The following is a 27,852-nucleotide window of genomic DNA, read 5'->3' as shown; positions in this document are numbered from 1 at the left end:
TGAATGACCTAACTTTTAGTGAAAAAATGAAAGTTCTTCAGCAAATTCTTTATAAGAGCAAAATTTTAAAGCAAGTGCACCTTAACACTGACATGACAAGAGACTAGGAGAGACACTGTAGAATCAGTTCACTTTCATTTGAAGAAGAGTTTTTAATTCATAGTTGGTCAAAGCTGATCTTCTGTATAAGAATTTCTTTTTTTATTTTTAAAGCAAAAGTAAGGAAAATAGTTATTGCCTGATTTGTTGATTATCTAAAAAAAGCCCCAGGTCACGGGAGATCCACCTGGGTACTGGGGTGCATGGATAGAGCTTTCATGGTTAGTCTGGTTCCAGAAAATTTTGAAGGCCCTCTTAATTTGGGAGGATGGCTATCAGCCAGTCTTCTGGATGAGTCCTCAGATTTTCTTGATTGCTTAAAGTAGAATTTCTGGCAGTTCATGTAGCCCTATTTCATTAGTCATAATGTTGTAGGTCTGAGAGGTGGGCAGGAAGGGGGGCATTAGCTGGTGCTTTTTACAGGGTTTAGGACTTGGAAAAATGCCTAGGATCCTTCTTAAGGTAAAGGGAAATGTCCTTTGAGTTTGTACTGCTTTATACTGCACTTACCTTGACAGCAGCAGTATAAACAGTATATAAAATACTTAGTAAAAGTTCTGTTCACCATTGTAGTCATTGTATCTTTTTGAAATGATTAAATATTAAAGAAAACAAACTGTGTTTTACCAAAGGATGTTCTCCTTTTCTCCTCTTACCCACATTTCCTATTGCTTGTGTTGGCAAAAACTAATTTTCAGCTCAGATATTTACAGAGTCTGAAGACTTTCCATCAATTTTTACAGAATTTTATGATTTCAGGGACTTCTAAGAGAAGAAATTACATTTTGAGAGCCAGCTAGGAAAGTAGACCTAGGAAGTGTTTTCCTACATTTCTCCTTGTAATTAATTCTTATCCTAATTTTGCTTTTTGGAATGAGATTTATATGAAACGATACTTTTACCAGTATGATGACTAAATGATTTCTAAATGTTTAGTTTCTGCTGTTACATTTCAGGAAAGTATTTCCTTCCTCTTAAGGGATCTTAATGGGCAGAATATCTTTCTGAATTTTAATTTATTTAGAGACAATAGAATATGTAAATGGAGAATATGTATTATAATTATAAATTAAAATATGAAGATCATGTAAAACATAAGACTATGAATAACCTGATGTTTAATAAACTAAATTAGTATGTTCAATGACTGTTGCTTGGATTTCGAAGGAAAGAAATGTTGTCCCAGCCTGGAAAACAGTGCTAGTAGGTGTAAACACTGAGGTCTTTTACATGTTCATAACTTTTGCAGTGTACTGATTTTTTTTTTTAAGGAAATTATTTTGGTTCAATTAGGACTATCAGAGAAATAGTGATGGTATTTTCTTTTTACAGTGTTGTTTCTCCAACCATTAGAATGTATGAGTAGAAACTCTTAAAGGTATTTTAACTCTTGTGTGTTCTACAAATCCACAGGTGTGGCTCTTGGGAATTATTGCAGATTCCATGGGAAGCCTGAGATAGAGCTTAGCTTACAGGATGTTCATCGAATGTCCTTGGGATCAACATCTGTGAAAAGGAAAGGAAGGAAGCAGGATTGTACAGATGATAAAGTTTAATTGTGATTCAGGCCGAGTGACATTCTCGACCAAGTGTACTGTGAATTCAGTAGGTAGATTGTTCCTTCAGAGTTGTCCTGCATTGGATTTAAATTGCCAGGCCTTCATAGCTTTGCATGGATGTCATTGTATGTGGGCTGTCTAGAAAGAGACATAGGCAAAACTGTTCTCTATTGTTCATGCACTCACAGTAGGTGAGGCAGTGAGTCCTTCATTAAGAGGGCTTGGGTGGCACACCATAATATTCTCTGTAGGAAAATTTTGTTGAGTCTGGTGTAGTTACTTTTTTGGCTTATTTCTCTTTGTGGTTACCTTTGTGCCTTTATTATAAGTTACATCATTTTCCTTTCTCCTTTTCTGAGGAAGGGTATGAGACCTGGCTTACTTTAACTGCCTTAAAGAATTACTGAGAGCCTCTAAGAATAAATCCGTTTTTTATTTAGGATTAAATACTATTTTATTACAATTTTTTATTGAAATATAGTTGACATACAATGTTACATTAGTTTTAGGTGTACAACATTCACCAACTCTATATGTTATGCTATGTTTACCACAAGTGTTGCTACCATCTCCCACCATACAACACTATTACAGTACCTTTGACTGTATTCCCTATGTTGTACCTTTCATCCTACCCAAGTGACTTAGTCATTCTATAACTGGAAACCTATATTTCCACTGCCCTTTACCTATTTTGCCCATCCCAACTAACCTCTCCCTCTGTCAGCAACCAGTTTGTTCTCTATATTTATGGGTCTATTTCTGTTTTTTGTTTGTTTTTGTTTTTAGATTCCACCTATAAGTGAAATCATACTGTATTTGTCTTTGACTTATTTTACTTAGCATAATCCCTCTATGTCCATCTGTGTTGCTGCAAATGGCAAGATCTCCTCTTTTTCATGGCTAATATTCCATTGTATATAGACCACATCTTTATCCATTTGTCTACTGATGGACATTTGTGTTGCTTCCACATCTTGGCTATTGTAAATAATGCTGTAATAAACATAGGAGTGTATATATCTTTTTGAATTAGTGCTTTTGATTTCTTTGGGTAAAAACTACCTAGTAATGGAATAGAATGGTATGGTATTTCTAATTTTTTGAGGAACCTCCATACTGTTTTTCATAGTGGTTGCACTATTGTACATTCCCACCAACAGTGCATGAGGGTTCCCTTTGCTAAGAATAAATGCTTTAAAAATGTTTTGAGAATTTTCTATATGAGAGGCTACAGTTTTGTTTCCTTGTGAAATTGTATAAAATTATGAGTAAAAAGAAAGGTAATGTGTTTTTCTCTTTTGCATTTCCGTATACAGGATCTTCTCCCTGGTTGTCTTGAGGCATTTAATCTGCTTAGGGTGAGGTGGGGATGGGGTGTGTTAGGAAGGCAGAATTCCGTGAATATATTTTTGCCTACTAAGTATCAGGTATTGTCACAGACTTTGGAGATAATAGGATTTTGCAGAAAGAAAATGGGCTTAACAACTAGGCTTTTTTAGCAAAATGAAGCATTTTGAAAGTCATATGTTTTCTCAAAAACCATGCCTGAAGTACTGAAATTATAGGGTTTCATCCATAATATAGACAAGATACCATAATACAGAGAAATTCTTTAGACTTTTTTTAAATCTGAAGAAACTCTTTGTACATTTTTAAGTTGACATCTAAACTTTTAATTATAAGTTTAATAATTGCAAAGGATGTAATTTGGGTGTTTGGTATTGACATTTAAAGTTAAAGTGGTAACATTGCTCTTTACAATGGAGTCAGTGGAATCTAAATGGCTTAGCAAGTTGATAATCGTCTCTTAAAAATGGTTAGGTGTAAGGTACTGGTGTTGGGCACAAAGTAAAACAGTTTTATGTTTCTTGTGCAAAGGCCACTGCTGTATGCCCCACTGTGGCTCTTTCCAGAAGTTGGTCCTGTTGTCTTGCAGTGATAGAAGCCACATTCTGTGTGACATTAAACCTTTGACTCCTTCTTGGAACTATTAGTAGTGCCTCACTGCTGTTGACACTTTTTCGGATTACAGTGTTGTTGTACCAGTCTGATCAGCCAGTTCTAGCCACACCATTGTGGCCCTTGAAACTAATCCATGTCATGTGTTCAGTTTGTCAGACCATGTACATCTTAGCAATGATACACCTTTAATTCCCAAAGCCACTCAACAGTTGGCTGAGAGTCAAGGTATTCAGAGGACCTTTCACATTGCCAATCATCTACAGGCATCCAGTATTGTTTAGTGTTGGAATTGTCTAAAAATTGACTCAAAAAGTTTCTGACCTCCCCTCACTTCCTCCTAATCCACATACTTTAGTAAGTGGTTTGGTCATTGAATGAAGATATCCCCAGAAAGGGGGATCATCTCTTTTTGGCTGCTTTTTGGATGATCAGGATAAAGGGAGTGGGGAGTTACACAAACCCACCTTGAATATCACTGGGCATCATGGGTCTTTTTAAAAATAACCTAGGGGAGGGGCGCCAGAGTGGCTCAGTCATTTAAGCATCTGACTTTAGCTCAGGTCATGATCTCACGGTCCGTGGGTTTGAACTCTGCCTCAGGCTCTGTGTTGACAGCTCAGAGCCTGGAACCTGCTTCAGATTCTGTGTCTCCCTCTCTCTCTGCCCCTCCCCTGCTCACTCTCTGTCACTGTATCTCAAAAATAAATAAACATTAAAAAAATAATTTAAAAATAACCTAAAGGTCTCTGGCTGGCTCATCTGGGTAAGCTTCCAACTCTTGATTATGGCTCAGGTCATGGTCTTGAGGTGCATGAGATTGAGCCCCATGTTAGGCTATCTGCTGACACAATGAAGCCTGCTTGGGATTTTGTCTCCTCCTCTCTCTCTGCTCCTCCCCTGCTCATGTGCGTTCTTTCTCTCTCTCTCTCTCTCTCTCTCTCTCTCTCTCTCTCTCTCTCAAAATAAATAAGTAAACTTTAAAAAAATAACCTAAAAGTAGCTGCAGGTACACCCTTCAGGTGGCAACCTATCTTATATAAAAAGGTCTTAGGGGATTCAAAATTAATTCTCTTTCAGCCACATACATTTTTTTGTTGGATTCTAGGGTCCTAGGTTATAAGAATAATGACCATTTGGTCAAATATACTGATCAGCAAGTTTCCCTACAATGGCTCATGGGGATTAAAGTAGGGGAGTGCTTTGTGGGTCCCTGGAATTTTTATTTAAAAAAAAAAAGCCCTTGTTTCTTTTGCATTTTACTTTTCCAGATGAAAAGTCTGGGTCTGAGGAGGAAATTATTAGATGTAGATTGAATGTATGGTTACTGGAATGTGACACACCAGTTTTCCCTGGGTCCTAAGTAGGGAATACCTTAAAACCTGGGAAGTAGGAGTTGTCTTCGCTTTGAAGAATCTCCCCCAGAGCCTTCCTTAAGAACGAAAATTTCCTGCTGCAGCTCTCCCAAACTGCCACAAGTGCCTTACATTGAACTGAGTACTGTGTATGCTGTCCATCTTTACATGGCTCTGACCATGATTTGTCATTCCTCTTAACTTTATTGAGAAGTCTGTTGGAAGCAGCAGGGGATGACCCCAACTTCTGTACCTCCCACACAAAACACCTGTCAACACCTCCACATGCCTTCCTTGCACCCATTCCAGTAGCCCTTGTTCAGTCATTCCATGAAGTGGCTAAATGCCAGCTGGCTGATGTTTGGACAAACAAGATAGGTTGGCCTGACTTTTCTTAAGCAGTCTTTCCAAAGAATAAGAACTAAACTGTTCAAACTAAACTGGAAATCCGAAAGCACATCGGCCTGTTAAATGGCATTTGAAGCACTGTCAGCATGTACCACTGACTGATTTAGGTCCCATTTGTGGGTCTCCAATGATTGTAAACAACACTCTTTCCAGGGGTACATTAAGCACTACTGGCATTGTACTTCTTGTATGGGAAGCTAGGCATCAGTTTGCTTCCTTACCAAAAACAGTGACTTGTACTGTAAACACAAGTAGTAAGAAACCTTTGAGTATTTAATGAAACATAGTTTTCAAATGCTTCTAGAGATTCCTCCAAAATTAGGCTAATCTTGATTACTTGGGGGAACTTCTTGGAGGGATGACTAATTCTGTGCTCTGCAGGCATTTATCCCTGGGGTGGAGTCATCCAGTTAGGATAGGTGTTATGAAACCGGTCTCTAACTTTAGCTGAAGTGATCAGTGATACCACCATGTCTCTAGAAGGTGTTCAAGTCAGCCACAAGTCACTAGCCAGGGTTATTATGGATGACAGAATTGCCTTAGATTTCCTTGCGGGCCAGGCAGATTCTGTGTAATTGCTAATCCGTGCTCTTGTACCTGGGTTAATGCTTTCCATCTAAGTGGAAAGGTCAGACACATAAGGAGAAAGCCACTTGGATTTCTGAAGTAGACCTTGATGGTTTATGGGATTTGTTCAGCTTCTTTGACCTAGGACCCTGGAGGGCATGGTGGATTCAGTATTGCAGGTTGGCCTTATCTTGTTGCTTTGGAGCCCTTTTTATAGTAGTAGTCTTAGTTTCATGATCAGTAAGACAAATAAAATAGATCTGGTTCTGCCTTTGTTAATCAGATTAATCACCTTGGTCAATAAAGTGGAATGCTTTGGAAAAATTTGCTAGGAGCTTGTGACAATATAGAAACAAGGGATACATAGTATTAGAAGTTTTCCATGGGCCTTTTACTTCCGCATGTTTTGCATGCAGAGGCACTGACTGCCTTTGTTCTGGAATATCCTTTCAAGGATGCTTATATAGTAAACAGTCTTGGAAAATAGACATAGTGTCTTTTTCTGGAGCAAAGGTCAGGTATGTTTTACTGTTCAGTATCATAGAGATAATGATGTCTCTCTAGGCAAAGGTCAGGCATGCTCACTGCATACCATAAAAGATTTGGGCTCCTTAAACTCAGATTTTCTCTTCTGTAAACCCACTGTGCACATATCTATTTGGACTCATCAAGTGGCTACTGTGGGGTGTGGGGGTATGGGGATCTGACGCAAATATGATGATGCTCATGCTGTGTTCTATTATATGACTAATAAAGTAGTTTATCTCTGAGTCACTAGTCTCCTGTCTGCCTGCATCTATGAAACTGTGATGGTTTACCTTGTTAGCTTAGAAGTACGGCAAAATCTCAGACCCTTCCCTGTTCTTAACACTGAGATAATGACTGCTGTCTCTGGAGTGTCCATTTGGGGGCCCCAGATGTCTATTTAAAAAGCAGTCCATTTGAATAGCAGTAAAGATGTCAAATGCATGTAACTTTCAGCCTGGGACTACCATTTAAAGGTATATTACCTCTAGTAAGGGACCCTCGTCCTGAGGCCAAATCTGGCTCGCTGCCTGTTGTAAATAAAATTTTATTGTAATACAGTCTCACCCATCTCTATTTGTATTGTCTATCTATGGCTACTTTTGCACTACAAAGCAAAGTTGGGTGGTTGAAACAGAGACTGTATAGACCAGGAAGTCAAAAATAATTACCTGTCCCTTTAAGAAAAACTTTGTAGAACCCTGCTGTATTACTCTAGCTCAACATTATTTCCTTTAAATATACTTGCAAGATAGATGTACAAAGATGTTCACTGCAGGGTTGTTGATAATAGTAAAAAACAACAACAAAAATGGAAACAACCTCAGGAATTGTGAAGTCTAGATTTATTGCCTGAAGAATGCACTTATTCTACACATTTTCTTGTCATCTTTTGGACTGAACTCTGCCCAGTGAGTCTGAGACAGTACATTTATGTACTTGGACTGAAACATTTATAAAATACTATTTCCTTCTCTACTCATTTCTTCTTCGCCCAGGATAAGGGGTTGTCCATGAATACAATCTGGGAGAGAAGGCAAAGGACACCAGATTAATTTGGCAAGCCTCTGTAAACTACAGGGAGTGCAAGGATAACCCAGTAAGAAGATGTTAAATTTTGCATTTTAGGCCAAAGATCTTTGAAAGCCAATCAAAAGGTAGTCATTGGGAAAACAAAATAAAACACAACAAAACCAAACAAGTAGAAGAGACTGGAATTACATTAGGAACAACAAAGGTATTGCTTTTGATACTGATGAGCCACACACTTAAGTACTGATTCTTTTCAATTAAGGAGAACCCTCTGATTGTGTGCTCAAGTAGGAGGATAGAAACCTTAAATGAGGTAAAAGGTCTATGCTGACCAACATTTAGGGGAGGATTAAGTTTACACTTGACCCTTGAACAACATGGATTTGAACTGTTTGGGTCCACTTACATGAGGATTTTTTTTTTCAATAAACACAGTATAGTACTGTAAATGTATTTTCTGTATAATTTCTCAACATTTTTTTCTTCCAGCTTTATTGTAAGAATACAGTATATAATACATATGTGAAATATGTGTTAATCAACTGTTCATGTTATTGCTAAGGCTTCCAGTAAACAGTAGGCTATTAGTAGTGAAGTTTTGGGGAAGTCAGAAGTTACATGCAAATTTTTGACCACATTGGGTATCATCTTTTGTCCTACCCTCCTCTGCTGATCCTGGGTGGACTGTACTTTATTGAGCCTTTTGTAAAGAAATCAAGACCAAACTGTTTTTGAGTTTGGTAGTCTGGTAGGAAGGAGTGGAGTTAGCCTGGTATCAACTTGAATTTTAGAAATCCATCTAAGGAGAAATAATGCCACGTTCTAATATGTGGCCAGCATTGGCCAAAGTACAGCTGTTAGTGGGCAATATTGAAGATGTTTCAGATGTATTTTGCTCACTGCCTTTTATTTGTAAATGTAGTGACCATGTGTTTTGAACAGCAAATCAGTAGTATTTAATTCCTTTCATTAGACATTATTTGTATTCATAAAATCTTAAAAATTTATAATAATTCAATCACATTTCATTGTACATTTGACATTCCCATGGTGGCGGGAAGCAAACATGAGCTAGAGATTGTCTAAGAAAATCTAGAACATGTGTGCTGTGTTTATGTAGCTCACTCAATGTTACAGATTGTGGTCAGGAGATAAGTGGTGAACCTGCAGATAATTGGGGTAGAAGCAGAGGCAAATGTATTGAGTGCATCTTGAGGTCCTCTTGTGGAGAGTAGAGTCCTTTATGTTATAAACCTTGTGTTTATACTTCCCTAAGTCAGGGAAGTAATACCTTACGTGGCAAAATTTGACACATATTGGTAGGGATGTCTTTTTTAAAAGGTGCTTTTTTTTTCCCTTTTGAAAAAATGCAAAAGCAGTGAGGGAGAACCCTATTATTATTAACTTGCTGCATAATTTTCTTAGATTATATTTTGCCTCAAACATGAAGTTTGCAAATGTTCAAGGACTCTATGGTAGACAAGCAATAGAGAACCATTGTGACCTATCCAAAGCTAAATAGCCAGCTAGCTGAATAATATCACTTGGGAAATGTGCTCAATTAAATAAATAGATTGTTTAAGTGGTTTATTTTTCTACATGGGCAGTTAGGAAAGCATGTTATTTCAGGTGGCAGACATGGAAGAATTTTGAGACTGTGTGTAGGTGGAACAATGCTCAGCTCTCTTCTAGTTAATCGGGGAAGACTTCATGGAAGAGGGATGAGTAAGTGTGAATAAGAAGCAGAGGGTGGTACTGCTATCCTTGTGAAGAGCTTCAAAATCAACAGGAGCAATCAGTTTTCAAGTTAAGGGTAATAAGCTTTAATTTTTGTATTACATGAGGTGGATGGTGGAGGTAAGACACATAGTACCTTTACTTTTTTTTAGACTTGATGTAATACTAATTTCATGTTTATTTCTTTCACCATGTATTCTCTCTTTAATTAGATTAAGAGCATTCTGAGGGTGGGAATTATCTTTTCTGCTTCTTTTGTGCCCCACATAGGACAAAATTATGGACTCATGCTCACAAAAATTTCAGTTTTTTTTTAAAGAAAGTTTAAGAATTCAAATGTGTAAGGTTTGAGCATTTTTCTTGGGTATCGGACAGAATATGAGTGAAGAGAGGACTTAGCTGGAACTGAGAGTGAGGCAGAACCTTTAAAGTGTTTCTAGATTCAAGGGCCAAGCTAAGGTTAGAGTATCATAGAGTATCATTGTGAAATTGGAAGACAGTAGATTACACGACTAGTGGGAAAGGAAACATTGGCATTTACAGTGGCCTAGTATATAGGTTGGATCAGAATTCTCACCCACTGTGAGGAAACAGTCAGGACTGGTGCTCACAGTAAAATCTGTGCCTCAGAATCTGTAACAGAAAAGCGTTGTTTATGTAGCATAGGAACCAGGGCAAAAGTCTTGTTCTTTACAAAGAGGTGACTTTTTTGGTCTTTATATGACTTTACTGCAGTGACTGAAACCTAGCAGATATGAAGTTATATTTAGTATACTTTAGGCCTGGCCTATAATGGTAATAAGTATAATTCTGAATAATTCCCTCCTTCCTTCCCTCCCTCCCTCCATGCTCCCTTCTCTTCCCCTTCCCCTTCCCCTTCCCCTTCCCCTTCCCCTTCCCCTTCCCCTTCCCCTTCCCCTTCCCCTTCCCCTTCCCTTTCCCTTTCCCTCTTCCTTTTAGACCCTGGTGACTGTATTTCCTAGATGGATTCTGTCTTATCAGACTATGAGACTAGTAGAAGGAAATAGTAATATCCTGATTTTATGGGATTTCTGAACTGAAAGGAGAACAGGTTGTTATTTCTGGCTCATACAGGTGGGAATGGAGTAATCTGCAGAGTGCCAGGTGATTTTTTAGGATGTTCAGAGTTTTCCTCTCTATTGATCTGTAGAGGCATTAAATGTCATATTTATGCTCTTGGGGAAGTTTCAAAATTTGTTTTTCTTGCCCATACTGAAAGGTTACCTTGGTTTATGGGAAATGACCGCCAACAACATTCCCAGTTTTTACCTTAAGTAGATTATTCAGATAAAATTAGCTTGTGTTATAAAGATTCTGTTTAGATATGGGGCTTGGCTCATTGCTGGCCTCATGTATTTATTGAGCACCTGGTTTGTGCCACTTACTTCTCTAGGCAATTTATACCTAATATTTCGTTTAACCCTCATGAGAATCTTTAAAGTTTTCATATATTTATTTTGAGAGACAGAGAGGGAGAGTGAGAATCCCAAGCAAGCTCTATTAGCACAGAGCCTGACATGCGGCTTCATCCCACAAAGCATGAGATCATGACCTGAGCCAAAATCAGGAGTCAGATGCTTAATTGACTGAGCCACCTGGTTGCCCCAACCCTCAGGGGAATCTTAAAAGAGGGATAGTGGTATCTCCATTTTAAACATGAAGATATTGAAGACATTGAAGCTCTCTTTACCAGTTTTCCCACTAGAAACTACATGGACTGATGATGATGGCTCTATTGGTCATTTCTGTCTGATCACTTATACTCTAGCATGCATTCATGCTTGCGCTCTAATCATATGAGTTGTGTCCTTACCAACAGTCAGTTGTATTTGTTCCCAGACCTGTTAATAATTATTTATTTAAAATTAAACTGATGAATTCCTAACAAAGGTTGTTTTATTATGAAAGCTGAGTTGGATGATACGGAGTCAAAACATTTGCTATTGAGATGGATATAATGAGACACTGTTAATAAATTGGAGGAAAAACACAAATGTGGAATTTTCTGAATTTATTTCTTTGCCAATGCATTAGTTTTTGCTATACTTTAAATTAACAAGCTGAACACTGTGGAGAATGCATTATGAGTGTGATTTATGCAAGAAAGGCAATGCAGAACACTAATCAGAGGACCCATACTCAAAGAAAAAAGGGTCCTGATCCTGAGTTTGGAACCAAATGAAAATTAAGATGTAAGAAAGTTGCATATGAAGATTAAAATGTCAGCTTTATTAATGATACAATGATTAGAGTTAATGGATTTAGAGCTGCTGTTGCCCATTGCCAACACTACACAGAAAATACCCAGAATTTCTGCCTTATACCATCCCAAGGCTTGATTGGAAGAATAGTGCCAATCAGTAGTGTTGTCAGCTTTTTTTTTTAATGATACTAGCTACACATATTCAAGAAATATGCACACTAGTCAGAAAGCTCATTATTCTTCTTTCGGTTAAGACAGGTAAGGGATGGGAGGGAGTTCTTACAGATAGAGGTCTGAAGGTAGATAAAGGTGATTCCTACATCAAAATAATGAGTAAGTTTTATGTTTAAAAATATTTAAGGTAATGCTTGGCTCATTCATTGTATCTTCACCTTCGTCTACCTTTTGAAATTATGATCATGTGTTATGTAGGTAAGAAGGAACAGAACCTGTATCAAGCTTAGTCTTGCCTAATCTATGAGCCTTTGCACTTTTCACCAAATCACACTTGCTGAGGTTTCTTTTGATACCCTCCTGCTTCTTTTTAAGCTCTCTCTTTATCAATGTACCAGTTCTCTGAATTTCCCCTTGGTACTTTGACTATAGAGACTGTTTTGTTTCATTCAGCAGAATAATCCTCAAAAGGAAAAGCTTGTATCAAACCGTTGAATACTAAGGGTAGAGAAAGAGAAAATTGTCACGTAGGAGCTTTAAATATGTGAAATAACATCTGGTCTCCAGATCCAGACAAATTATATTGAAAGAATTTGTGGATATCTCCTCATAAAGTGTTTTTGTTTATAAAAGTGTTATATATGCACATTGTTTTATTTTTTAAAAGTTATTATTGTAAAAAATATGTGTGTCAGCAGTGTGAAGGAGCAAGAAATAAGTAAATGAAACATCTTTTTTTCATGAACATGAAGGGTAAAGGAAACCTTAAACCTCATTGATAGAAATGTTGGCTATGAATCATAGATGCTAATGGTTCCACTGTCATCTTAGATGGGATGATAAATTCATTTTCATACTTCATGAGGGTCATTCATCAGTTATAGTGTTGGGAAGTACATGTTTAGGATTTCAGCTGAAAATTGTGACATAGGAGTGATAGTCAATAAATGGGAAGGAAAGACTAAAAGCAAATGGGACTAATAATGTCTACAAGTTTTTCAGCACTGTCATATAAAAAAGGGTACAGACTTCTGTGGTGTTCCTCTAGAACAGTGGGAGGAAAACTTTTGTATAGAGCCAGATAAATATTTTGGGTTTTGTGTGCAGCAGTTTAACTCTGCCACTGAAACATAAAGGCAGCCATAGATAGACAATATGTGGGAAACAAGTGGGCATGGCTGTATTCCAAAAAACTTTATGTATAAAAACAGACAATGGGCTGGATTTATCCACAGGCCAACTCCTGCTCCAAAAAGGTACAGTTTTATCAGAATTTTCAAATAGATTTTTACAAGAGATTTCAGCAGTGAGAGTGACTGCCTGAGAGGTCTGAGCACACTCTCACTGACTTACTCTAACCATCAGCCTAGCATGCTGTTGGTAGGACTCTTGCACTAAACAGAAGGGAAGACCAGATGACTCCTGAGGCTTCTGTTAATTTTTCCCCACCACTCTTTCGCATTGTAACTGATAAAGATTCTTTGATTTAGTTGTTTGAATATTTACACCTTAATGGGCAAAGATTCAACCCAGAAAATAGGTCTGTTTTAAACTTTGCTTTATATGGTTTGCTTAATTTTAGTTTATTGAATTTAATTCAGTACAGAATTCTATTTTATGTATGTGTTTTATTGCATGTAATAATGCAATATGTATTTTATGTATTCATTTATATACTTCATTGAATTATATATTTAAAATGTATATTTTGTTGTATGTATATATAGTATATATACTATATATACATGTGTGTTCATTTATACACAGTAAAATGCATATTTTTAAATTTTTAATTAAGTATAATTGACAGCTTAAAGTGTACAGCATAGTGATTTGACAATTATATATACATTACAAAATGCTCACCATGATAAATGTAGTTACCATCTGTCACCCTGCAAAATTATCACATTATCAACTGTATTCCATATGCTGTACTTTTCATCCCTGTGACTTACTTACTTTATAACTGGAAGCTTGCACCATTTATATATGTATGTTATTGTCCAGTATAGTTAACATACAGTGTTAAATTAGTTTCAGGTGTACCATATAGAGATTCGTTAATTCTGTACATTACTCAGTGCTCATCGTGATAAGTGTAAGAAGTTTGTACCTATTAATCCCCTTCAACTATTTCACCTATCCCACCACCCTTTTGCCCTCTGGCAACCACCAGTTTTCTATATTTATTTGCCTGCTGCTGTTGTTTGTTGTTTGTTGTATTTTTGTTTTTAGATTCCATGTGTAAGTAAAATTATATGATACTTGTTTTTCTCTGCCTGACTTATTTCACTTAGCTTGATATCCTTCATGTCCATCCATGTTGTTGTGAATGGCAAGATTTTATTTTTTAGGGCTGAGTAGTATTCCACTATGTATATATACCATATCTTCTTAGTCCATCCTGTCCATTGATGGAGACCTACACTGTTTCTGTATCTTCGCTTGTAAATAATGCTCCAACAAGGGGGGGGGGCGCCTGGGTGACTTAGTCAGTTAGGCATCCAACTTCAGCTCAAGTCATAATCTTGTGGTTTGTGGGTTTGAGCCCCGTGTCCGGCTCTGTGCTGACAGCTCAGAGCCTGGAGCCTGTTTCGGGGATTCTGTGTCTCCCTCTCTCTCTGCCCCTACGCTGCTCACGCTTTCTTTCTCTCTCTCTCTCTCTCTCTCTCTCTCTCTCTCTCTCTCTCTCAAAAATAAATAAACGTTAAAAATTTTTTTTAAAAATAATGCTCCAATAAGCTTAGGGGTGCATATATCTTTTCTAATTAGTGTTTTTGTTTTCTTTGGGTAAATATCCAGAAGTGGAGTTACTGGATTGTATGGTATTTCTGTTTTTAGTTTTTTGAGGAACCTTTGTACTGTTTTCCAGAGTGTTTGCTCCAATTTACATTCCCACCAACTGTGCACAAGGTTCCCTTTTCTCTCCACATCCTTGCTAATGCTCATTATTTCTTGTCTTTTTTATTCTAGCCATTCTGACAGGTGTGAGGTGATAACTCATTGTGGTTTTGATTTGCATTTCCCTGATGATTAGTGATGTTGAGCATCTTTTCATATGTCTGTGGGCCATCTGTCTTCTTTGGAAAAATGTCTATTTAGGTCCTATGCCCATTTTTAATCAGATCATATATATATTTGGTATTGAGTTGTATAAGTTCTTCATATATTTTGCATATTGACCCCTTATTGGCTGTATCATTTGCAAATATTTTCTCCCATTCAGTAGCTTGTTTTCATTTTGTTGTTTTTTCCTTCACTGTGTAAAAGCTTTTTATAGCACAATGTAGTCCCAATTGTTTATTTTTCCTTTTTTTCCTCCTTGTCTGGGGAGAGCTATCCAGAAAAATGTTGCCAAGACTGATGTCCAAGAGTTTTACTGCCTGTGTGTGTGTCTACGTGCATGTGTGTGTTAGCAGCTTTATGGTTTTAGGTCTTGCATTTAGGTCTTTAATTACTTTTGAGTTTATTTTTGTATATGTTCTAAGAAAGTTGTCCTGTTTCATTCTTTTGCATGGAGCTGTCCAGTTTTCCCAACATGATTTATTGAAGAGACTGTCTTTTCCCCCATTGTATAATCTTACCTCCTTTGTTGTAGGTTAATTGACCAGATAAGCGTGGGTTTATTTCTAGGCAGTCTGTTCTGTTCTATTGATCTGTATGTCTGTTTTTGTGCTAGTATCGTACTGTTTTGATTATTACAGCTTTTGTAGTATAGTTTGAAATCTGGATTTTAGATACCTTCAGCTTTGGTCCTTTTTCTTAAGCTTGCTTTGGCTATTTGGGGTCTTTTGTGGTTTCATAAAAATTTTAGGAATTTTTTGTTTTAGTTTTGTGAAAAATGATGTTGGTATTTTGATAAGAATTGCATTAAATCTGTAGATTGCTTTGGAGCTTTAACAGTATTAAATCTTCCAGTCCATGATCATGGTATATCTTGCCATTTGCTTGTGCAGTCTTCAGTTTCTTTCATTAATATCTTATAGTTTTCAAAGTATAGTCTTTAACTCCTTTGTTTAATTTATTCCTAGTTATTATTATTTTTTTGATGCAACTGTAAATGGTATTGTTTTCTTAATTTTTCTTTCTGCTGTTCTGGTGTTAGCATATAAAAAAACAACTGATTTCTTTATATTGATTTTGTATCCTGTAATTTTACTGAATCCATTTATTTGTAAATACATACACTTATTAAAGTATGTAATTTAGCATTTTTGAGATTTATTTTGACAGATGTATAGAACATGTCCATCATTCTAGAAAGCTGTCTTATTATAGTCCTTTGTACTCAGTTTCATTAAGACCTATTCCTTGGAACAATTCATTTGATATCTATCACTGTGAATTAGTTTATATCTGTTACTGTAGATGAGTTTTAGGCTCTTCTAGAAATAACTTTATAATAATGGAATCATATAAAATAAACTCTTGTATCTGGCTTCTTTGACTTAAAGTGATGTTTTTGAGATTCATCCATGTTGTTGCATGCTTCAGAAATTGGTTGTTTATGTTGCTTGGTTATAGCTTTACATATACCAGTGTTTATTGATCCATTAATCTGTTGGTAGATATTTGGATTGTTTACAGTGTTTCGGCTATTATGAATAAGGCTGTTATGGAATTACTATATAGCTTTTTATACACTTAAAAATTTTTTTTTAAATGTTTATTTATTTTTGAGAGAGACAGACACAGAATGTGAGTGGGTTAGGGGCAGAGAAAGAGGGAGGCACAGAATCTGAAACAGGCTCCAGGCTCTGAGCTGTCAGCACAGAGCCCGATGTGGGGCTTGGACTCAAGAGCTGTGAGATCATGACCTGAGCCAGAGTCGGACGCTCAACCTACTGAGCCACCCGGGTGCCCAGCTTTTTGTATACTTTTTTTTTTTAAAGTTTTTACTTTTCAGTAATCTCTGTACCCAATGTGGGGCTCAAGCACACAACCCCAAGGTCAAGAGTTGCATGCTCCATTGACTGAGCCACCCAGGTGCCCCTGGACATTGGTTTTTGTTATTCCTGAATAAATACTTGTTATACCTGAATAAATACCCAGTTATTCCTGAATAAATACCCAGAGTTTCTGGGTCATGTTGTAAGTGTATGGTTCATATTCTATGAAACTGGAAAACTGCTTTTCAAAGTGGTTGTGTTTTTTTTACCCTCTACAAGCAATGCATGATTGTTCTAATTGCTCTAGTTGCATCTTCTAACACTTGCTTTAAGTTTAGCCATTCATATGAGTATGTGGTAGTATCTCATCTTAGCTTGTGTTTCCCTGATGATTGATGATGTTAACCGTCTTTTCATGTGCTTATTGTCCATTCCTGTATCTTCTTTGCCAATTTTTAAATTGAGTTGTCAGCTTTTAGTTGAGTAAAGGGCTTCTCATAATTTTGGGTATAAGATGTTTTCTCTTATTTTCTGTCTTTTCATTTTCTTAACAGTCTTATGAAGGGCAATTAGGCCGTAATCTTGATGAAATTATATTTATTAAATTTTTTGTGTGATTAAAGCTTTCTGTGTTCTGTCTAAAGAAAAATCTTTGCTTATTCCAAAATTACGAGGATTTTCCCCCTGTTTTCTTCAGAAGTTTTACAGTTTCAGATTTCATGTTTAGGTCTCTCAGCCTTTTCAAATTTTTGTGTAAAATGTATGATAGGGGTTAAAGTTCTTTTTTTTTTTTCTTCCATAAATACTCAGTTGTTTTAACACCAATGTTTGAAACTGTCCTTTCATTTAGTGTCTTTGCTGAAAATCATTTGACCACATATGTATGGTTCCATTTCTGGACTCTGTTCTCTTTCATTGATCAGTATATCTCATTGATACCTACCTCATAGTGTCTTGATTATTGTTGGTTTAGAGTAAATCATAAGATCAGATACTATAAGTGAGTCCAACTTTGTTTCTCTGTTTAAAAATTATTTAGCCTATTCTGAGCCTTTGTATTTCCATATACATTTATTTCAGATAAGCTTGCTAGAATTTGATTTGAATTTTATTGATTCTTTTTTATTTTTTTGCTCTTACAATCCTGTTGTTTGAAAAAATACATATTTTTGTAACAGTCTATATGAGTTCTTCAGTAGGGTTGGTTTTAAATTTTATTTTAAAAATTAATGTATAATAAAATTGACTTCTTTTTGGTGTGTATGTGTGTGTACTTCTATTGATTTAACACATGTATAGATTCATGTGAGTCCTATCACAATCAAGATTCAAAATAATTTTATTACCCCCCCAAAACTAGCTCATGCTATTTTCCCCCTTTTCTTACCTCTTTTTACATTTTTTTTTAACATTTATTTATCATTGAGAGACAGAGCATGACCGTGGGAGGGGCAGAGAGAGGGGGAGACACAGAATCTGAAGCAAGTTCCAGGCTCTGAGCTGTCAGCACAGAGCCCAACATGGGACTCGAACTCACAAACCGCAAGATCATGACCTGAGCCGAAGTCGGACTCTTAACCAACTGAGCCACCCAGACCCCTCTCCCTTTTCTTACATCTAAATCCCTGGGAAACACTAATCTGTTCTTTATTACTATAGCTTTATCTTTTTGAGAGCTTTATATAAATATAATAATGCAGTATGTAGGGACCTCTGGGTGGCTCAGTTGAGCATCCAGCTCTTGATTTCAGCTCAGGTCATGCATGATCTTGTGGTTTGTGAGTTCGAGCCCCATGTCAGGCTCTGTGCTGGTAGTGTGGAGCCTTTTTGGAATTCTCTTGTTCTCCCTCTCTCTCTCTGCCCTTTCCCCACTTATACACAGTGTCTCTCTCTCTCTCTCTCTCTCTCTCTCTCTCTCTCTCTCAAAGTAAATAAATTTTAAAAAATGCAGTGTGTAACATTTTGAGACTGACTTCTTATACTAAATATATTAACTTTGAGATACAACTATGTTGTTGAATGTGGTAGTTTGTGCCCTTTTATTGATGAGTAGTATTACATTAGGTGGATGTGCCACAGGTTTTTTTGTTTGTTTTTTGTTTTGTTTTGTTTTGCTTTTTACCCCTGTTAAAGGAATAGTTGTGTTGTTTACCATTTTGGGAGAGTATGATTAGAATGGCAATGAACATTTGTGAACATAAGTTTTCATTTCTATAGGCTAAATACTCAGGAGTAGGACTTCAGGGTCGTATGGTAATTGTTTGTAGTTTGACTTATTGTTAATAAATGTTTATTATTTTGGAAGTAATTCTGTTTATTAGAGCAAATTTCAAAAGTGTAGGCAGGAAGAAAAATGGGAAAGATACTGTCTCTCTGCTGAAACCCAAATACTGTAAACATTTCAGTATGTTTCCTTTTGAGCTTCCTCCTCCCCTTCTACTTCCCCTCTCCTTCCCAACCTCCTACTCATCTTTTCCTCCGCTCCTCCTTCTTCTTATTCTCTCCTTCTCTTCCTCTTCTTTTTCGTCTTCCTTCTCTATTTTTGCCTAGGAGTAGTCACATTGAAAATCTAGCTTAATATCTAATTGCATTATTTACATGTAACACTCACTCACTCAACATTAATTTTATAATTAGAATACAGCATAGTATCTAGAATGTACATAATAACCATAGTAATACATATATGTATAAGTGTTACGGTGGTGGGCTTTTAGGCAATTGGACTGGCGAGTATTAGATATTTTGGATTAATCAACCTTTCTTTACTCATCAGATCCTGCCATTTGGGCAACTAGGGACTCCAACCAATTGCCTGATCTTGGACATACTGTGGTTGATGCGAGCCGCTTGCCATGTCACTTAAGGCAGCTACTTATTTGCCATTGTTTAATATGTGAGTGATTATTTTGCAGTAGACTTTCCATCTAAATAAAGTAATACTATTATTTGTATTCATGAAGCAAACAACATGGAAATGTTTTTATGAAGTTTGGAAACCCCATGCTGCTAGTTCCATAGTTTTGTACTTCTTACCTTTACTTTTAATTAAGTGCTTTGGGCTACTTCTGTTATCAGAATGTTGACTCTTGTCAGGTGATTGCTAAGGCCCTGATGTGGCCTTGTGGAACTCACATAAACACTTCCTTCTTTGCATTTGGCTGATGTGCTAGTCAGTGATCACCTTTGCAGCCAAGAGCTCTGCTAAAAAGATTGTTTAGCTTGAAGTTTGGGGAATTAAATCAATATTCTGGGTCTTTCTGACGTCATTTCTCACCATAGTTGGATATTAGAAATTATCTTTAAGCTGAGAGACCCTATAACTCAGAATTTAGAAAGTAGGAAATGTAGGGTACTTTTTACTTCTTTAAAAATAGCTAGTATCCATCCTCTGGTTCTGGATAATATGGAATAAATACACACTACTCTTTCTTTACAACTTAATATAATTGTAAAACGTGGATAGAATGCATGGTAAATAGCAGCAAGCAGATTGGGGAAAAAAACAACACTTTTCAAAATACCACCAAACCTTCAGGATCCCCTGACCTAATGTCATCGCAGACAGAGACCTGGAACTAAGCATTGTGATACAGACAGAATGAGATCCATAAGCCCTCTAGTTTTGGTTTGAGGAATGAGAAAGCATGAAAAGTTCACCCACTTTTTTTTTTCTTTCCTTTGTCTACATTTTGTCACAACTCCCTTTCAAGAGTCATATGTTAATGACATCAATTTGCAGTAGGTATCTGCAGGAGTCAAAAGGCTGAGGGAAGGGAATCTTACTGTTTGCTGGAACTGTATAGTTCCAAGAGGTTAGAGGCAAACTCCATTGCTTTTTTTTAGTTTGTCCTCCCATGTTTCACATCAGACAGGCATGGGAATAGATGTAGACTGTTCCTGGCTGGAAGGCCAAAAAGGGTCGTATTCAGGAAATTGGAAAGTGCCAAGTAGAAGAGAAAAGAACTTGGGAAGGAGACTCATGAAGTTGTGTACAAAAACCTGAGCTCTCTGTCAGTTGGTACAGATGCAGAGATGTGATCCTAATCAGCATTTCAAACACAGAAAATTGAGATATAGGATAAAACTCCACCCAGGTTGCATATTGACCACTGGGTGGCGCACTCACAGGAAAAATCCACATAGAAAGGCTTTGAAAACTGGACTGATGCTGGAATCACAACCTATAGAAAGCATATTGGAACTTGCAGCTTGAACCTAATCAGGTCAACTGCCTATGAAAATGAAAACTTCAGTATACTCTATAGGATTTAAGAAGATTCTGAGTTTCATAACATATTATTCAGAATGTCAAGGATATAATCCAAAATTAACATGAAAAGAACCACAAATATCTCAAATCACATTGGAAAAGGCATTATAATATAGATATAAACTTAAAACCATGTGTTATAAAGACACATGAATAAACCATTGCAGATACCCCTGCAATAAGTGTTAAACTAAAAGTATCAGCAAAGAAATAAAAGGTTTAAAGAGGAGCCAAATAAAAATTTAACTGAAAAATACAAAAGTCATAGTAAAAAAAGTCACTGGATGGAGCAATACAATAGCGGAATAGAGATTAAAGAGGGAGGAATCACTGAACTTTATAGGTCAATAGAAATTTTCCAATGTGAACAATAAAGAGAAAAATGATAGAAAAAAAGTTGTCAGAAAACCGTGGGCCAGTGACATAAGGGCATACATTTGTGTCATTGGAGTACCAGAAGGAGAGGAGAAACAGTGCAACACAGAAAGAAAACATGTTTGGCTGAAAAAAAATACTGGCTGAAAACTATAATTATGTTGAAATTCATAGAACTGTACACCAAAAGGGAGGAAAATTCAGTTTTACTGTATGAAAATTTAATAAATAAAATAAAATTTGAAAGCAAGTCATATTATATTGTGGTGGTAATGTGGAATGTTTATTCAGCAGTGGTAAATCCTGGACTCCTTTGCCCTTGGGTATTACTGGTTCCATGGGGAATGTTTTAATCTTTTCCCTCTTTTCCCACCTTATCACCTGAAGTGAGTAATTTGGTGTGAACACTGGTGGCAAGATGTTTAGTTTCTTTTTCTTCTTTTTAGAGCCACTCTTGGTGTGTAATAGTTTGGCTTATATCTTATTTTCTAAAGTGTAAAAGTTTCCTACTTAACTGCAAGGAAATTGGCAGCATTGCTTATTTAATCCTAAAAATGTGCCATTACTTAAATACCTGTACTTTCACAGCTCTGCAGACATTTTTCAGGGATTGTACAGGTTCAAAAGTAAACACTAGAATATCTATTAGGAAAGAGAAGAACTAGAAATGGTTCAGAAATGGATCCCATGAATTGACACTTAATCTGTAAATGCTATTTGCTGTCTAAAAGAATGCTTGACTAAAGCTGTTCGTCCTGAAGTTATTTAGTGATATGGTGATAGTGAAATTCAGGTATAAGTAATACATAATTCAAGTTTATTAGTGAGCTGTCTTGCATTATTGATCACCATGTTAGTTTGGTAGTTCCTATTTGGATTTGCATATAGTAGTTCTTTAAGCAAATAGCTGCTCTTTTCTTGGGAAAACTTGGGTTACCTAAGTAATGCAAATTGAAATCGATAAAATTTTCAGGTTTTCTTGAGTTTCCAAGACTATTTTTTGCTGTTGGTTAGTGTGTGAATAGAAGAATCTTTACTTTTCTGCTCTTCCTGTTAATCGATGGCTGGTTATCAAATGATTAGTGGACTTAAGTATAAGGTACTGAAACTCAAGATAATTAAGTTGAGGGGCCCTTTGGGTGGCTCAGGTGGTTAAGCATCCAACTTTGGCTCAGGTCATGATCTTGTGGTTCACGAATTCAAGCCCCGCGTCGGGCTCTGTACTGTCAGCTCAGAGCCTGGAGCCTGCTTCGGATTCTGTGTCCCCCTCTCTCTCTGCCCCCACCCCTGCTTGTGCAGATGATTAAGTTGATTGACTGCGTATCCTTATTCATTGCCTTTTTTTCTTTTTGTTCTTTTATATGTTTTGTCACTATAGTTGACCATTTCTGGGTGAGCAAGAAGAGGTTTTGGAGCTCAGCTCAAAAAATGTTTCCACTTCTGAAAGGGATTGTAATGTTTCAGAGGCAACAGTGAAATAGATAATTAAAGTGTGGTTTTAAGATCATTTATGGATCTTATATGTTCATCTTTGTTTATGGATATGAATTATGCCGACATAGAAAATTTTTTAATAAGAATATGTGTATATCTCTACGTATACACACATATATGGATTTATAAGGGGATGTAAGTGGTTCATAAAGGATTTTCTCATGTAGGTATATTTTTCACTTCATACAACAGTACAGTGATTTTAGTAGTGCTAATATCACTATTTTATATATAAGGGACCAAGACTTAGAGTTTTAAATGACTTTCCCCAAACCATACTGTTAATAAACAGTAAAATTGTGACTTGAATACAGAACTAGGATGTTGACTGCCAGCTCAACATTATTTTCATTTCATAGTACTGCCTTTTAAAAAGCAGTGAGAATCTAAGTTACTATTTGAAAAGGGCTGTTGCCATTTTAAATTCCTTTTGCTGTGATTTCTGCTATTTTTAGGGACATAGTACCCTAGGTATTGTGTGGGTACCATAGGAGAAACCATATTTATACATAAAATATTTCCCTCAACATGTAAGTTTCCAGACCTCTGCACATGTGTTAGGGCATGATAATAATACTAATTAACATTTCCTGAGAGCTTTCTATGTGTACTTAACATGAATGATTTTATTTTGTTCTTAGAGCCTCCCTCATGAGATAGGTACAGTTATTTTCCTTACTTACCAAATGAAGAAACAGAATGTTTGTTATCTAAGTAATTTATGTAAGGTCATATATGTACAGTAATGAATTAGAGATTGATTTCAAACTGTTAAAATGAGGGGCGCCTGGGTGGCTCAGTCGGTTAAGCGTCCGACTTCGACTCAGGTCACGATCTCTTGGTCTGTGAGTTCGAGCCCCGTGTCGGGCTCTGGGCTGATGGCTCAGAGCGTGAAGCCTGCTTCCGATTCTGTGTCTCCCTCTCTCTCTGCCCCTCCCCCATTCATGCTCTGTCTCTCTCTGTCTCAAAAATAAATAAACGTTAAAAAAAAATTCAAACTGTTAAAATGATGGAGTGTTTCCTGAAAGAGTAGTTTTATTCAAATAATAATATGAAAAGTGTTTGCATTCAAGTCATATTACATACCAAAGTGCTTTGGATGGACTCTGAAAGGTATCTTAGATACCCTATCTTAGATACGGGTTAAAATTTTCTTAATTTTCTAATTTGTTTATATTCTGGGGGGGGGGGGGGGCACTGAAGATCCTGGCCTGACAGGATTAGAAAACTCCTAATTGGAATCTCATGGCATATTATTAGAAAAGTGGGTCAAGATCAGATTGTGAGAATACTCGACTGACAAATTGAGTAGTTTGGGGCTCTGAGGGACTCTTCAGTTATTTTGAAGCAGTGTTTGTGAGGTCTTCACTAAGTATGGCATGGAATGGATTAAATAGACCAGTGTTGAGGGTGATGAAGGCTTTTTTTTATGTAGATAAAGACCTGGGTTAGGGAAATAATAGGAATGGAATAAAAGAGTTGGAAAGGAGCTCTTTTAAAGGGCAGGCTAACTGTATTTTGTAATTTGACATTTACCTAGTCCTTGCATTTACCTGGGAGTAGAATTGTTGGGTTATGGTAATTCCATCTGTAATATTTTGAGGAACTGTCAGAGTATTTTCCAAAGTGCCTGGCACCATTTTACAGTATCACTGACCCAAGTATGAAGGTTCCAATTTCTCCAAATCCTGGCCAACAATTGTGATTATCTGCCTGTTTGATTATAGCCATTTTAGTGGCTGTGATTTGCATTTCCCTAATAGCTAGTAATGATTTTGAACATCTTTTCATGGGCTTATTGGCTATCTGTGTTGTCTTCTTTGGAGAACTATCTTTTTAGATCATTTTCCCATTTAATAATTTTTTATTGAGTTATCATATTTTTTTTGTATATTCTAGATACAAGTCCCGTATCAGAGATAGGATTCTGTTGTCTTTTCAATTTTTTATTTTTATGATGTCCAGTTTACCTACTTTTTCTTTTATTGCTTGTGTTCCTTCTTGGTGTCACGTGTCAGAAAGACTTTTAAATGGTTCAGAGGAAAGAAAGCAGGAAGCCCTATATCACTTTTCAGTCTGTGGAAGAATGTTTTTAGGCTTTACTTATAGTAAGTCATAGGATTTGGGCAGCTGCAAATAACTTGACTGTTGGGATCATGTGGTTTAATTAAGAGGAGAGGTCAGTTAATTAAGGGATTTCTCCATGGACAAAGAAGTAAAACTTTACAGCATGATCATTTTCTTAAATTGATGGCTGTGAGGTGATAAAATGTAAAGTAATAAAAACAAAATAGTTTAGAAAATGACTTCCTCTGTAGATTTTAAGGAATAGTACAGGCTACTTGACTGTAAGGTGGGTGGGAGGGCAGTGGAAGGGTCAAAGAATCCAGTGTGGGAATGAATTAAAGGAGAGACAGATAAAGAGGCAGTCCAGATTGTCATTGTCTTATGATCATATTGGGTCTTGGTAGCAATTCCGACTGCTTTGGAAGATTGTTTAATATTTTAAGTACATGTGTTCTCTATTTCTTTGTTTTTCTGATGCTGCAAGAAGTACCCTTGCTTTTAATGGACAAATTAACTGAAAGATCGAATCCATTTTCCCCCTCATTCTTATGAATATGTAGTTGATCTCTTCCTTGCGCTGTCTCTTCTCACACATGTGAATATGCCTGTAATTTAAATAGACATGGCAGAAAGTCAGTATTCCTTATTTAGAAAGGACTTTATAGTGTTAAATACATGTTATTGAACCAAATCATATGGTATATCACTATCAACAGTGTAATAAGATACAAGCCATGTTTATAAATTTATAAGTTATCTCTACACCCAATGTGGGGCTCAAACTCATAACCCTGAAATCAAGAGTCACATGCTCTAGCAACTGAGCCAGCCACACACCCCTGGAATAAGCCATGTTTAAAACACATTGGTAGATTTTTAGGGGAAAGGAATTTCTATTACAAAATGGTATAGTCTTTAAAATGAATTAATATTACATTATGCATCCAAGCAAAACCAAAATTAGTGAAAAATTTACATTTTAATTATATTGGGAAGGGGTTAATAGCTATTACCTCACAATGTCTGATTAGGAAACTAGTGTGGGGAAAGCTGTTAATAACAGAAAAGTGTCTTGAGTACTATTTTGCTTTACTCACAGTTTGAGTTTGGGGGATCTACTGTTTCAGCTCTCTGGAGCTGTATCACCTACATAAAAATCTACTTTCATGTCTGCCTTCTTGCCAAAGCATGTCTGTCCCTTAATTTGGAAAGGATAATTAAAATATAGCTTGTATGGAAATAAAAAAGACACACCATGGAGTTTATCTAAAATATTTTCATTCTTTTAAAGAAGTAATTTTGTTACCTTTCATTGGAAACTGCTACTTTAGGAGGAAGGGAAAGGAAGATTAGGAAGATTCATAGTTTTCTTTAGCTAGTAGTTCAGTATATTGAAGACCAGGAGGTAAAACCTAGAATTGTATTAAAGTACAGTGGCTCCTTGGATACATGAAAGTGTGCGTATGTCTTGTATTCTACAGTAGATTGAGAGTTAGGACACTGAGTAAGTGATTTAGCCTTTCTGGTGTGTGGTGTGTGTGTGTGTGTGTGTGTGTGTGTTTTCCAGTGTGTGAACAAGGAAAGAGGAAAATGTACTCCATATTCTATGATTTCTGTGGTGAAGTACCTTGTCTAGCTCTTAATTGTTAAATGATTGCCTCCCCTCACCCTCCTATGCTCCTGACACACATATAACCAGCTTCAGTGTTTAGGCCAGACTACTTGGTATGATTTTATGTTTGTTCTGGATCTTTAATTCACAAAAATTTATCTAAAATTTTTCAGTCCTTTTTATTTTAATTAAGATGTCTCAAAGTACATTGTAGACTGTCTTCTAGTATGTTAGGGTTGAGTGGACCTATTCATGTTCACCTCTCTGGGTAATTGATGATTTCATGGAGAGTTCACTAATGAATAATACCATGTAAACAGACTTTGAGGTTTTTTTTTCTTACATATTTGCCCATATTGAAACTCATGTGTTACTTTACCTCATTTAGGAGGCTCTATGAAATATTCAAGCAGTGACCTTAGCATTTTGTTAGCCAGAGTTACTGCACTGTTTTTTGTATACCTAGCCATTAAAGTTGGTTTCCCTGTCCAGGTTATGCATCTTTTCTGATCACTGCAGAATCCATTTATACTTCTCCATACATTTCAGCAAATGTTTTGACTCTCCTTGGTTTTGTTGTCTGTCAGGCCTTTAACCAGGACAAGAAATATCCTTTATACCATCATAACTTAGGCTTTTGTTTTTACTGTTGTTTGAAATATTCTTAAAGTCTTCAAAAAGAAAAATATTGCAGCATTATTTACAGTACTCAAACAGTGGAAGCATCCCAAGGGGCCATTGACAGATAAATGGATAAAGATGTAGTGTGTGTGTGTGCGCGTGCGCGCACACGTCCATGCATACATGCATTGGTATACATATATACACACACAATGGAATATTACTCAGCCATGAAAAAGAATGAAGTCTTGCCATTTGAAGCAATATGCTTGGAGCTAGAGAGTATAATGCTAAGTGAAGTCAGTCAGAGAAAGACAAATACTATATGATCTCACTCATATGTGGAATTTAAGAAACAAACCGAATGAACAAAGGACAATTGTGTGCAAGAGACAGAGCGAGAAACCAAGAAATAGACTCTTAACCACAGAGAATAAACTGGTAGTTACCAAAAAGGAGGTGGGTGGAGGGAAGGGGGAAATAGGGAATGGGGATTAAAGAGTACACTTACCATGCTGGGAGGAAAAAAGAATAAAGAATAAATAAATTAAGCCCAAGAGTTACTTTTGACATTATATTTACCCCTCAGGAGGAAATCTAAGAGAGATTGGTCTTGTGTCTTTCTCTTTCCTGTCCTTCCCCATCCCCACCTCAATAAACTTTGTTCCCTGGCTGTCTGTGGATTATGCTTGATTATTGAATCAGTGGACTTTCTTTGTTCCAGACCAGCTTTATAAGAATCATGAACCAATTAATCTGTACAGTTTCAGGCTTTCTTTTGCACCTTCTTAAGGACAAGTAGAGTTACTAATCTGCCTTCCTTCTGACACAGTAGTTACTGATCAATAAGTAGTCACAGTTCTTTGAGATTGTGAA

General features: G+C 36.6%; 1 protein-coding gene and 1 long non-coding RNA gene across 8 annotated transcripts in view; one reads left to right on the top strand and one right to left on the bottom strand.

The window, feature by feature from the left end:
- TCF12 (transcription factor 12) overlaps positions 1 to 27,852 on the top strand; it is a 386,235-nt gene that overhangs the window by 102,594 nt on the left and 255,789 nt on the right. The gene's annotated exons all lie outside the window — the stretch shown is intronic.
- The window catches only part of LOC122468598, a 30,308-nt gene continuing 27,613 nt past the window's right edge, over positions 25,158 to 27,852 (bottom strand). The window contains exon 2 of the long non-coding RNA XR_006293285.1: positions 25,158 to 25,348. This is a non-coding gene — a long non-coding RNA (uncharacterized LOC122468598). The remainder of the gene's footprint in view (positions 25,349 to 27,852) is intronic.

Source organism: Prionailurus bengalensis, chromosome B3 (genome assembly GCF_016509475.1).
Source record: "Prionailurus bengalensis isolate Pbe53 chromosome B3, Fcat_Pben_1.1_paternal_pri, whole genome shotgun sequence".
In the NCBI taxonomy this organism is placed as follows: domain Eukaryota; kingdom Metazoa; phylum Chordata; class Mammalia; order Carnivora; family Felidae; genus Prionailurus; species Prionailurus bengalensis.
Note: the sequence above shows the minus strand (reverse complement) of the source record. Positions and strands in the feature narration are given on the sequence as shown.